Source organism: Anguilla rostrata, chromosome 14 (genome assembly GCF_018555375.3).
Source record: "Anguilla rostrata isolate EN2019 chromosome 14, ASM1855537v3, whole genome shotgun sequence".
NCBI lineage: Eukaryota > Metazoa > Chordata > Actinopteri > Anguilliformes > Anguillidae > Anguilla > Anguilla rostrata.
Genome location: NC_057946.1, coordinates 16,763,877 through 16,776,883, shown reverse-complemented (window position 1 = coordinate 16,776,883; position 13,007 = coordinate 16,763,877). Strand labels below are relative to the sequence as shown.

The window sequence follows — 13,007 nt, the reverse complement described above, 5'->3', positions numbered from 1 at the left end:
CTTCCCATTAAACAAAATAATAATAGCATCTCCAAAAAAGGGAAATGTCTTTTCTCGTAATGATAATAAAAATAATGTAAAAAAAAAAACATTGCTCATTCGACAATAACTGCAGCTTTGCAGGGAGGAGAAAGGCAGCACACAAAGCTTTACCCAGCAGGGCAGCTCAAACCCCAGCACCAGAATCCATGTCTCCTCTCCCTTTTCTCTGTCTCTCCCTCACATACACACACACGCACATAAACATACGTACACACAAGCAGCACTCTGTTGACAGATCAGCGGCGTTGCACTCACCAAGCATTTTCAGAATTCCACAGAACAATGGAAGGGCGGCGGAGTGAGAGAGCTGTAGCGGTGCGTGCTGGAGAGGGAGAGATGGAGGAGTGCTGCCGCGGAGCTTTCTCACAGCTCCATTTTCTGCCTGCCTGCCTCCAGCCTGCTCTGCTCTGCTGCCGCCGCCGCTGCTGCTGCTGCTGCTCTGAGCTGTGGGGTGTGCGGCAGCTCCTCTCTCTGCTCTCCTTTCCACTGCGTCCCTCGCCTTTCTATTCTCCCTCCCAAATGGCGGGGAGAGGCTGCCCTAGTTCCTCTCCTCTATGAAGTGGGACACGGACTCCTCTCTCGCTTACTGTGTGCACAGACTGCTCCGAGCTGGGAATGAGGCTTTCTTTCTCTTTCTCTCTCTCTCCCTCTCTCTCTCCCCCCCTTTCTATCTCTCTCTCCCGCTCTCTCTCTCTCTCTCTCTCTCTCTCTCTCTCTCCTCCCTCTCTCTATTATGGGCTACAGTGCTGCACACGGTGAAAGCAGGCGGAGAGAGCAGCCTGTACTGGCCCTGCCCCCTCTGCCTTCCCTGGGAGTGTGTGGTCTTTGTCCTGTTGTCTCTACAAGGGGCTGGCTCCCAGGCAGCTGCCGCTATGGCTACCGTTGTTCAGGGATCCCTGTCCGTCACTGACAAACTGTTTATGGACATGGGCAGATAGCCCCGAGGTGGAGCCAGGACACCTGGGTGGGGCAGTGGCGGGTGGTTTGGGAGGGTTTTACGAAACAGGTTTGTACTGCATACAGCACGGCCGTGAATACCTTCCTCTAGCTCAGAGGATGTTCTCTCTACACAAATATGACCTCACCAACAAATAAATCTTGGCGTGATCAGGAGACGTTAAGCTTTCAGTGGCTGTTTATGGCCATTACTCATTCAATCAGTGCAACAAGAGCCGTTCACGCCAACCTTATTGAGATGCACTGGGTATTAATCACACAACACTTACTTCACCATTTGTGTTGGGAATAGACAGTAGCTCAGAGGTAATCACAGTGATGAGGACAATGACAAAGATGGGAAACACCAAATTGTGGTTTGGCATTAATGCACAGATAAAAAATTTAAACCATAAGAGAGGACCATTACATCCATTATCAGAGTTAAAGCCAAATGATACACAGGTCATAATCACCAGTCCATCAACGTACAAACTTAAAAGGAATGGGGAGGAGCAAAGCAGTCTCACTCTTATGAAAAAATCACATGCTCAAAAACCCCCATGAACACCCAACATGTGAAGAATACACATGTGAACTATAAAATAATGCCACTCTTAAGATGAGAGGGGGAAAAGATAACCGATGCCATTTAAAGTCAGATGTTTTGTATTCACATGAAAATTGTAGTTCACGTTTGAAAAAGTCAGTCACATGGGAAAATGAGGAATTTCATGTGATTTCACATCAGATGCTTTGTTTTCATGTGTGGAAAATTGAATTACATGTGAAAATGGCCAATCAAGTGAAAATGTCCAGCTCACATTTTCTTTTCACATATGAATATTTAAATTTGCATGTGAAGATTTCTAAATTCACACGTGAAAAGGCAAGGGGAGGTAGGAAAGTTGAATAAAAAATAGGCCTGTGATTGTTGTTGTGATAGAAGAAATGAGTAACTTTATGGTAAAAGCTCAATGGAGACAAATCAAGCTACTGGCAAGCTGAACCGCTCCCATTTCACTCCATTGCACTCAATAAGGATCTAATTTGAGATCTCCATCTTAAACTGAAAGGCTTTCCTCCCTCTAATTGGTGTAAGGCTCAAACAAATTCACTTCCACCCCAGTTACTCCCATCTTTTTTGCAGAACAATAACTGAGGTGCTGGGGGTTGGGTGTGGCTTCACAAAACCTCACTCTTTCTGCTTCTCTCTAATTGACCCATACACAGCACCGAACAGCAAACATATCCTTGCAAACACACACACGCATACACACATACACACATGCAATAAAATAATAAAAGAGTAAATATTGCTGCTTCAGTTTGGAAACGTTAAATTGTTTTGCATAAGGCGGGGTGTTAAAGTAATGATCTTAACCGGCAAGCTCTGATAATTGTCTGCTTTACTCAGTCCTGTGTGTCTTTCCACAAAACCCATACAGCAAAACACAATAACGGGGGTATCATCACCATGATGCGCCGAAAAAGTTCCCTTTTTCATGTCTTTCAAATGCAAACTCCAAGGAGATTATGAAGGTGATATTGCTCTGCTGTTTTGTGTGAATAAGTAGTCTGATCCCGTAAATGTATTTTTTGTCAATAAGAATTGGGAAAGCTGTAAAAGGTTTACAGTTGAGCTTGAAAGTGGCACAGAATGTGCTCATGATATCTCAACAGAGTAGGATTTTATAGAAAGCATTTACTCTAATGGAGAAACAGAGTGTAAATCCCACTCTGGCCTGCCGAGATTTCACAAATGCAAATGGCTTTGAGGCAATACAATCTTTTAGGTCATTTTTAAATAACAAAAAAAGAAATTGACTTGCAGTTAAAAAATGTACATATTCATTTTTATTGAACCTTACATTTAAGACTGAACTAAAAGTGCTTGAGTAAAGCCCATTGTTTAAGAAATGCCCACCTTCTCACTAATCCAAGCAGCAGATATAAAGGCACATTCTTTTCCATTTTTTTATATTGATCTTTTAAAATCATTAGAAGGTTTGTCTCTCTGGCTGAGTATGTTACAAATGATTGACACATGAAAACTACTCAGATCCATTTGGCTACACTGCCATGGCTGCACTGGAACCACCCATAACAGCCTTTATTGATTTTCTTCAACCTGAATATGCATCGGCACAACTTCAGACATCCATTACTTTAAAACTCCCAGCTTTCAGATCCAAAATGATGACCACGTCTGTGTGAGTCAGAGCCACAGGTGCAGACATTATGAAGCACGCCCCTCGAGAGAAGAAGCAAAAAAGATGTTTTTATTATGAGGGAATGAGGAAAAACCAATCAAGGCTAGGTGTTATCAATACCAAATTTTATAATATAGGATAAACATTTCATTATGTACTCACTCAAGGCTGAACTCACATTTGTACAACTTTAAAAAAGAATTTCATTGTCAGTAGCTCAGACTGAACCTGTGGAGGTCTTTGAATTTTCACACTCATTCGTCGGGCCTTCCTATCATAGCTAAAGTGATTCTGTACAGTGCTATTTTTACGGCTCTCTCATGACAAGCCAGCCTGCCCATCATAGCAAAGTATGTTCTTCAAACCAGACAATCACAGAGGGATAACTATGGGGAATGGCATCTTGAGGGAAATGAGGGAAACTATGGCGGGAGACTGACAGTTCCCTGTCCTATGATCTGTTTCCCATCTCCAACCAAGCACAATCAGGAGCAGTGAGCAAAAGAGCAATTAGCTGCCATCTAACTTGCCTTGCAGTCTAAAGGGCATGACTGTCTATCATCCTGAGAAAGAGAGGGAAAAATAGAATTTATGTGTTTTTTTTTCCTTTGACCTATGTGTATAATGTTTTAATGTTTTACTGCATTATACATTATATTAATTGTTAAGTAGTTTCAATAACTGCTCATACAGTAGCATACAAAGATAAGTCAAACTTGTCAAACAGTGCAGTGGTATAAGATGCAAAGTGATAATATCTTGAATAAGGAAACAGGCAATTTTTTAAGTGTGGAGAGGGAAGGTTAAAGTTTGTCAGCAGAATTAGACTTTCCCTGTTCAGAACAGATGCCCATGATACACCTTCTCCTATCTGATGATAACACACAGAGGCTGAGGACTGGTTTATAGGACATAAGGCATGCTGTAGTTAATAGTCTCTTAAAAAGTCTCATAGCCTGAGTCTCCAGTGGGGGCATTTGTATCTGCGCAGACTATCCATAGATCCATAGGTGACGGCTGTTTGAGAGGTCAGACAGTGTTTCCATAATCGGTCTATCTTCACTAAGCAGATGCATGGCAAGTATAACAGCATGTCTTGTGTTCTAAATAGAGATAATGCAAACTCATATGCCGAGCAATTAAAACCAGAGTGCGTTTCAGCAGCTCCTTAAGAACTCAGAAGGAATTTCAGTGCCTTGCATAAGGGACAAGCATCACTCCCTACTGCAAAGAATGCATACCCGCATTGGTTAAATACATGCACGTCATCAGATTAGTACAAAGCTGCCCAAATGACGCAGGGATGAAAATGGCTAGAAAATGAGGTCAATCTTGGTCTCAGATGATGAGCCAATCCCTTAATTCATAAATGGCAACTCACAAAGTACACAAAAAGACTTGCTTTCCTCCTCCTCTCCTTTCAAAGGACACCAATACAGGATAAATTATGACCTAAGCTTCTCATCATTTATTTGATTTGTTGTAACAGTGAACCATCTCTTTCTGCGTTATGATGCAAGTAAAAATAATCATGATACAATCCTCCAGGATACAGGATGTCTGCTAAACAAATGATCAATGTGCAGAGTAATAAAGAGCGTTATACAGACATACTGGAACCCTGCAGCAATGCGATCTTTGGTCTGAACTAATAATCTGACTCAAGCTCCATTTAGGACTGAGTACTCACTTTTACTACTCAATTAAGAGTCATTCAAGGGGGAAACGATAATGAACCTTAACCCTTCTGGTTAAAAATAAACCCTGTTTACCTCATTGTGGATCTGCAAAAGGCCCTCGTCCAGTTTATCGCACAATATGACCTGCCTGACAGATAGGCCAACATTAGAGTACAAATATGATCAAACAGACATGACAAGCTGCCTCAACCTCCACCCTCTCCCCTTCCTCTGAAAGAACTGAAAGATGGTTGGAAAGTCACAGCTTTTTCAACATAATGCGTGATATCAGGCAATAGGAGGCTGTTAAGGTTGCATATACAGAGTGTGTCATTGGACTTGTGTGTTTAGCAAAAGAAGCAAAGCAACAACAGAAGCAAAGTGCAGCTTCCATCTAGGCTCTCTCCCCAGTCATACACAGTAATCAATATTTTCTCACATAACTGGAAGAGAAGACTAGAATGGTGAGGAAATGCCTGGCTTTCAGCTTGTCTTTGTGACAAGCAATATCAGAGCATGTGGTCTGTGTTAGGTAACCTTCAGCTACCTTGAAAAATAAAAACAAGGACAAAGCATGTTTTGACTGATGCAAGAGAGAAAGAGATAGAGAGAGAGAAGAGAAGAAGAAAAATGGTGTGCATTTAACATAATGGTATGGTCTTGTATGTATGGTCCTGATTCATACTTAATGCCTGTTTTACAATGTAAATGGAAAGGAACAAAACCCAGAGATGACCTGTTCTGCGAGGACAACAAAGGAAGAAAGGAAGATAAGGAGTCAGCTATAAGGCAATTTCCGATCGCCTATCCCGTCTGTGTGGCCATGGGGCCCATCTCACTTGCCTCTGGCTTTGCATGTTGTAGAATGAATAATCAGGAAAATGGTAAACACTTTCCCTGGGAGACTTCTGACCGATCACTGCAGACAAAAATTTAAATAGAAGCCGATACATCCATGTACCTCCATGAGTAGAGACTACCTATGCTTGAGGTGTAAGGGATAGCCTACTGTATATTGGAAACTAACAAGACTTGAAGAGGCCAGCATGTAAAATCGTGTCATATCTGGGCCTTCTTGCATCAGAGACAAGGAGCAAGAAAATTCTAGGATGATGAGAAATCCATTACCCTCTTTGGCCAGGTTAACTAATACTGCGCAATCTTACACATATGTTGATCTGTGAGGATGGGCTCAAACAGTATTAGTGAATTTTGAGAATAGATATATGCACAAACTATATCAACATCACTACTGAAATAATCCCAGCAGAGCCACATAAAACAACAAAAACAAATGTAGCTTAAACTGATTAAGCATGTTCGATGAAACTGAAAAGCACACTATAGCCGATGCAACTGTGGGAGAGGGAAGTTGGTGAGTCATCAGGTCGATTAACTGCTAGAGTAACTGGAGTAAGGCTTACATTACTTCTGGAACTACACACTTTGAAGATTGTATTATTTTCCCTCATACGAGTGTGCATTCACACTCTAAGTATTCGAGAGATGGCCATGCTTCAATGAGCACATCCTCTGCTGGTGCTGGCTAAGCCCTCTCTTTCATTTTCTTGTATTAATCTCCGGGTGCTCCAACTTAAACAGACAACAATGAATACCAAATCTGACCAGATCACCGAAAGCATGATCACCTGCCTGATTAGTTTTGGTAAACAAACTCCATGCATTCATTCTTGAGAAGATGAAGTAATGCACCCATATTTTGTGGCTGATTTACCATACCACGTTTCCTGGGAATCATGGGACCATACAGACACAGGAATACTTCCCCTACCACGAGCAAAGGTGCACCAGCAGCAAATAAAAGCTCAACTGAGCTGTACAGTAACTGAGCTACAGTATATTAAAGCCAGAAGGTACACCGTTTCCAGTGACAGATTGTGAGCTCCAAAACTAGAATTAAAACATGAAAAACATAAAAGTCATTTTCCCCACTGGACAAGATCACAACTATCTTTGTTGGGTTCCAGTCAAATATTCCATATTTCACTGTACAAGGTTCATAAAGACAGGATTCAGAAGGGTGATTGTCAACATTGTGCAGCAGTTAATTTACACACACGCATGCACGCTCACATGCACTTACACAGCATACAGTATGGTATGTTCAAAAGCCATTGAAGTAGTCCTTTAATAGGTAACATAACATCGGACTGTTTATAATGCACATTTTAATTAAACAAATACATCAAACAGTCTTGATGAGGGAAAAAAGGAAATGTTTCAAGGCTTTATTTGGAAATATGGCTGTTCAGTCAGCATGTTGGAGAAAATTTGCTTTGGGATTTAAGTGTATGTTCATAATTTAGAGGAAGCTCATTCAACACTGGTTTTACATAATGAACACACCAACAGAGTTGGCCAATTCAACGTCAGTGGTGGAAAAAAGGGCAGGCCTAAGTTGGACATCTTTAAAATTAAACATCTGAATAAAAAACATAGATGCCAATAAAGACAGTCCATTGTTTCTCAAATTGTACTTCAACCTTGAATACATTTTGAAAGAAGAAATTCAGCAAGCAATTCAAAGTGGTCAAAGAGAGGACCCCAAGCAATCTCCCATGCAAAGCTCAATATCCTAGGTTCTCCAGTCAGACCCCTGGATAAATTACCCTGCATTAAAAAGCTTTTGATATGTGCTGTGCAGAATATTACACATCGTGGGCAAGAGGGAGAAAGCATAAAGATAAAAACAGATATCACCATATTAGTATCTCTTATCAAATAAAACATATTGAATGTGAAAGCCTTGAGAAAGCCATAGATAGCACTGTTTCTATGACAACGCCAGCTTTGTTCCACAAGGGAAAGAAAAGAGCCTGGTTCACCTGGTAACTGAGAATTTGCTTGATTGGTGAGTGATTTTCAGACTATTGTCCTAAACAGTGCAGTTCTCCAGGTAAATCATTGCACTTCAAAATCATTCTTACCTCTGTAATTGAACAGCAGGAGGAGGCATTTGAGATCCTTGCCTTTTCAGACTCTCCTGTATGAATTAATATTGCCATCAGTGCACTGGTGAACAGTGTTGAAAGTGTGGAAACAAGATGTGTTATGATAAACTAGTGATGACTGGAAGCGTGTAACTGCACTGGCTTTTGCTGTAATAGTCGTGACTGATCTTCCAGTTTACAATTGTGTAAATAATCTGATGACAAAACAAATAAACTTTGCAAGGAATGGCATGAGTCGAATTATGAATTCCATGGACAAGTGACTGCTCAGTCAGATGGGTGGCAAGGAACATTATAAGGAATGGCATGAGTTTAATTATGAGTTACATGGACAAGTGGCTGCTCAGTCAGATGGGTAGAATGGTGGCACTCCCACAGACACCCACAAAACCACTGTCCATTTTGCAGCAATGCAGTGATTTAAGTTTAGCCAAGCCATGAGCTCATTTCTGACTGAAATCTATTCAGAAGGATCTCAGCACTTCCTCACACATGTATATTTTATTTACAGATAGAAAAAATAGTGGTGTGCTGTTCCATATTTGACCAGCAGAAAAGTGAACAAAGCACACAATCTGGCTCATGTGAGTCATTGTATTTTTTATGCCAGCAATGATTAAAAAACTCTGCTGTTGTGCATAAATTAATATAATTCTGGAGCATAATTGCATGCTGTTGCACTATGTGGTAGATATCTCCGTGTCAGTGGTATAATGTAGCTCATGCATGCCAGCTGAAATCCAGGAAACACAACTCAAGTTCGCAAAATAATTTCATTTACATAGAGTTGTATTGTGTATCAGCAGTTGGAAAACAACAACCTTGTGGCTTTCTATCATTGTACATTCTAAACATATAAATCTATCCTTTTTCCCCACATTAAAGCTTTGCAAAAAATAAATAAATAAATAAATAAATAAATAAATCGAACTGCAGCCATGAATGGTAAGGAATAGTTCTAAGCCCTTGTTTTTAAGGAGTAATCCCAAAGTAAGAAGATAAGCATTTTCTGTCAATCGGTAGAATTTGCAGGGGTAAGTAGCAGCTTATCTGTTCCTTTACCAGATCGCATCATTCGTTATATGGTTTCAGATACAGAAGTCTTGTGGTCAGTGAGCTACACAACTTGACACATGTGGAAAATCACCTACAGACAATTTCCTTCCCACCATTAGATTTAATAGCACTATTCAATATTATCAGAGGCTCAGGAATGTGTTATTTCAAATGGCAAATTTGACAGCACAAGGCAGAATCTCATCACGCAGGGCAATTTTCATGAAGTCGTTCATTTTGATTCTAATGGGAGCCCACAAAGTGTTCCAGTCTCCTCAATAATTAGGATGGTGCCTTCGTGGACACACCTCATCTGGTGAACGTGTGGGAATTTCTGCTTGGTGACTGGCTTTTTCCCAAGTGGTCTTCTGAAACAGATAGTTGGGGAATCAGATCAAATATACCACAGATTTCAGATAACAAAGACACTGCACTTCCTCTGAGATCTAATTCATCAATAAAATGTTTAGCATGTTAATGTTATCTGTGTGATATTCCTGCAATAAAAAGCGACACTTGAGCTACTTAAATGAAACAACAGTTACACTGCACAGAATTTCATGAGTGATCATTTTCTCATTGTGCATTCTGTTAGCCCCATACTTCCACGGGCTCTCTGTCAATGATGGTCTAGTACATCTGAATGAGCTCGACCAATGTGGGACACTATTGATAGAGAGGCAAGAAGATGCTGGCAGTGTCTTTCAGATTTCTCAGGCAGCTGCTCTACCCTTCCTCCAGAGAGCCCCAGGTCTAATTTATTCAACTTCAGCTGCAGCCCTTGTAGGTCTGTTTGCCACCTCTGCAATTCAGCTCAATTTATTTATGCAGGTTCGGAACACCTGTCTGTGCCTCAGCTCAAACACAGCAGCCCTGAAAACACCTTGCTCAGTGCGGACACTGTTGTTAAACCAAAACGCAGAGGGACTAATTCAAGACATCCGCTGTAATTGCAATACATTTACTTAATCAGTTCCTACACCTTCAGGCACCTCAGCTAGTTTTAGAATCTTCTCGGTGATAGAAACATATAATTCCACCATGTTACCTCCTCTTAAGACTATTGTAATGATACATCACTCTTGTCAGATCTTATTGAGTGAAGTATCTTCATGTATGTGAGGATTAGCTTAAACTCCAGCAGAAAATGCTTAGAAAATTATGATAAAATCATAATGACTGCCACCTTTCAGAGACAACGATATGAATGAATGTATGGAAATATGCTTTTGGGCTATATTCCATAAAGAGTGAAAGGAGGCAGGATTCTTTACATTTTCAGGTTTGTCTTTTTCTCTAAATGGCCATGGCTTCAGCTGAGAGACACCAAGGAAACGGCAACCTGGCAACAGCATCTTTCAAGCAGCCAATTCGGCTCTTCTGTGTGTCACTCTGTGGTGTTATGCCTTACACCTTGACGCTGCTCTAGTCAGATGCAATTTGGAAAAGAGCCCCATAGGCTGTCACCAGGAAGATAATGATTTAAAAGATGGCAAAATCAAGAAGTTGAAAAAGAGCTGGAGCAGACTTAATATGCATGGGGCACGAAGCAAACCCAGTAGACTTTCATTTTAGCTCCCTGCACATGAGGATGGGTAAAAAAAAACTGTTTAATGTGTAAGAGAATAGAGTAATGTGTAAAACCCACCCACAGGTGGGTCTGCAGCAATCTAGAGTGAGCTGTATTGGCATGTCAAGCAAAGGAGTAGACAGATATTCTCAGAGACATGAATATTCCAAGGTTTAGCTTATTAAGAGCCAGTGTGTAGGATAAGAACAGAATAATGCAGTCATTAACAAAAACATTTTTCAAGGTGAAACATATGTCTGTAGGGCCTTATTTTGGAAAATGAAATACAGCAACACCTCCAGTTGTAAAATATTGGTCTAGAAGCTAAGCTGCTAAACTACTACCCATATCATCTTACCTGAAAGCCATTTGTCTGGGGAGAACAGGGTTTCGGTGAAATCAAATATGTTTGAATAATAGATGAATCAAGAGAAAATGCTAAAAAAGAGCCACTTTTCACAAACAATACCTTTCCCTTCAAAGAGGGAAAAACATAACACAGTGAACAAACATAATCCAGGACAAGGTTAATTTCACTGTATGCTTGGCAGCATAAGAATTCTACAAAAACCTAAGCACTCACTGTTGACGGACTTTGTACAAGAGGACACTTTCAATACAACAGGACTTTTTTTTCTCTGTTGCAATATTAAAAAGCATTTATCCATCTATTTATTGTAAGTGTAACAAACACTAATTCTTATATTCAAATATATAGTAGCCTGAGAGGGGGGTATTGATGCAAAGACAGAAATTTGCTGTTGGATTAGGATGACCTTCCATTGCCCTGGTCTGTCAAATAGACTGATTATTCTGCTGCCAGTCAGGATGCAATACTGGGTACACAATACTATGTACAGCAATCACTGTGTGCAATATACACAGCTATCACTGTACAAGAGATCCTTCCTGCATAGAGAGCACAGTGATCACTGTGTGAGATCTCCTTCTTCCACACCACACACAGCTATCACTGTACGAGAGATCTGGTCCCCTACAGGCACAGGCAGCACTGTTTTACAAAGGCTGGGAAATTATAATATGCCCACCAGGAGAATATTTACTGAACCTCATAATGCTAAATGTCATCTGTTTATTGGATTTATGGCTCGATGTCATGAAACGGGTAGATGCACACAAAGCTGAATATGCTAAAAGATGCAGATACAATAAAGGAAGTGAGTATTGCAGTATTTTTACATCAATCTTCATATTTTCCCACCTTTGGCTTTGTTAGACTCCTGAGGTGCACTGAAAGGGAAAGGTCATACGCAGGCCACAACTGGCGGGAGGGAGGGGTGGAGGGCAGGGGGCAATTCCTCTCTCTTTCTCCTGGAAAGATTAGTTTCATTTTCAAAATATAATTTCCCGATAGCCAGGGGGAAAAGCCACAAATTCTTGTGCATCATGAGGTCACTGTCTTGGCTGCTCTACTGGATCCATGCTGAGCTCCTACAGACTGGCTTCATTATACTTTCTCTAACCCCCATTTAGAATCAATAGAGACAGCCTACTGTTTCCTTGTTTTTTGCAATATACACAACACTTGACCCAGAATCCCATCGCTCTTGCAATTCAGAAGCTGTGAGCCTCAGTTCACCTCACGTGAGTGTTCACTCCCTCCTCCAAAGTGGTATGGGAAATTCCATACCACTATTTTTCTGGCCTGAGAAGGCTTACCCTGAATCATCAATCAGGTTAACTGTCATCATGCAATCGGATCTCTCTTAGACTGCAACAATGGGTCTTGATGGTTCTCCACTTCCTGCCGGAGCACTCGGCATTCGACCACTTCCACAATATGAGTGAGTCTCGACCCATTTCAATCGCTGTGAGATAAAATCAAAACATGCATAATGTGGACCTGGTGAGCACTTCGTATGGCTTGTCAGTCTGTTGCTGTGGTAACGGGGGCCAATCAGCTGCAAACGGAAAGAAGCCCAGAGCACTTGAACTCTGGCATTTCTGCAGAAGCCTCTTGATTCCTGGTCTGAGTGATGTGAATGGCAGACAATTTCAACAGAATCTTCACTGTGTGAACGGAGCGTGAATACGTTCAAATTACAGTCATCGCGTAATTCAGAAAAGCATGTTCTATATGTAATATTCATACTATGGCCACAATGTGCAAGCCTGAGATGTTGAATTTTGCATGTGCTTCTACTGGATGTGAATTTATTTAAGCCTTTGCCAAAGGGAGGCCGGTGTAAATAGTTAATGGCATGCTGGGCAGTGCAGATGGAATTGATTTTTCAATTCAGAAGAGAAGTTCCTAAAAGAGGGGATACGACCCCACTTCTCCCCTGTGGGGTCCTGTAACTGGTTTCATACATATGAGTTTGTAATATGTGCTAAGCATCGCAGAACATTCCAGACTGCTGTTTCGGTAGAATGGAGTTGGTTCAGGGCCTCCACCAGAAAGCTGGTGATTGAAATCCTGGCTGAGATTCTGCTATTGTAGCCTTGAGCGTGGTGCTTAATTTGAATTGTTCCAGTAAAAATTCAGCTGCATAAATTGGTTCCTAAATCTGAGCAGCTG

At 41.1% G+C, this 13,007-nt stretch overlaps 1 protein-coding gene across 11 annotated transcripts in view; it reads right to left on the bottom strand.

The window, feature by feature from the left end:
* The window catches only part of LOC135239253 (disabled homolog 2-interacting protein-like), a 247,700-nt gene that overhangs the window by 75,874 nt on the left and 158,819 nt on the right, over positions 1 to 13,007 (bottom strand). Inside the window, exon 1 of one of the 11 annotated variants that reach the window (XM_064307798.1) lies at positions 298 to 779. The exons of the other annotated variants lie outside the window; for them this stretch is intronic. The gene's annotated coding sequence lies outside the window, so the exon portion shown is untranslated. Of the gene's footprint in view, positions 1 to 297; positions 780 to 13,007 lie in introns of those variants that run through there. 11 annotated transcript variants of the gene reach the window in all.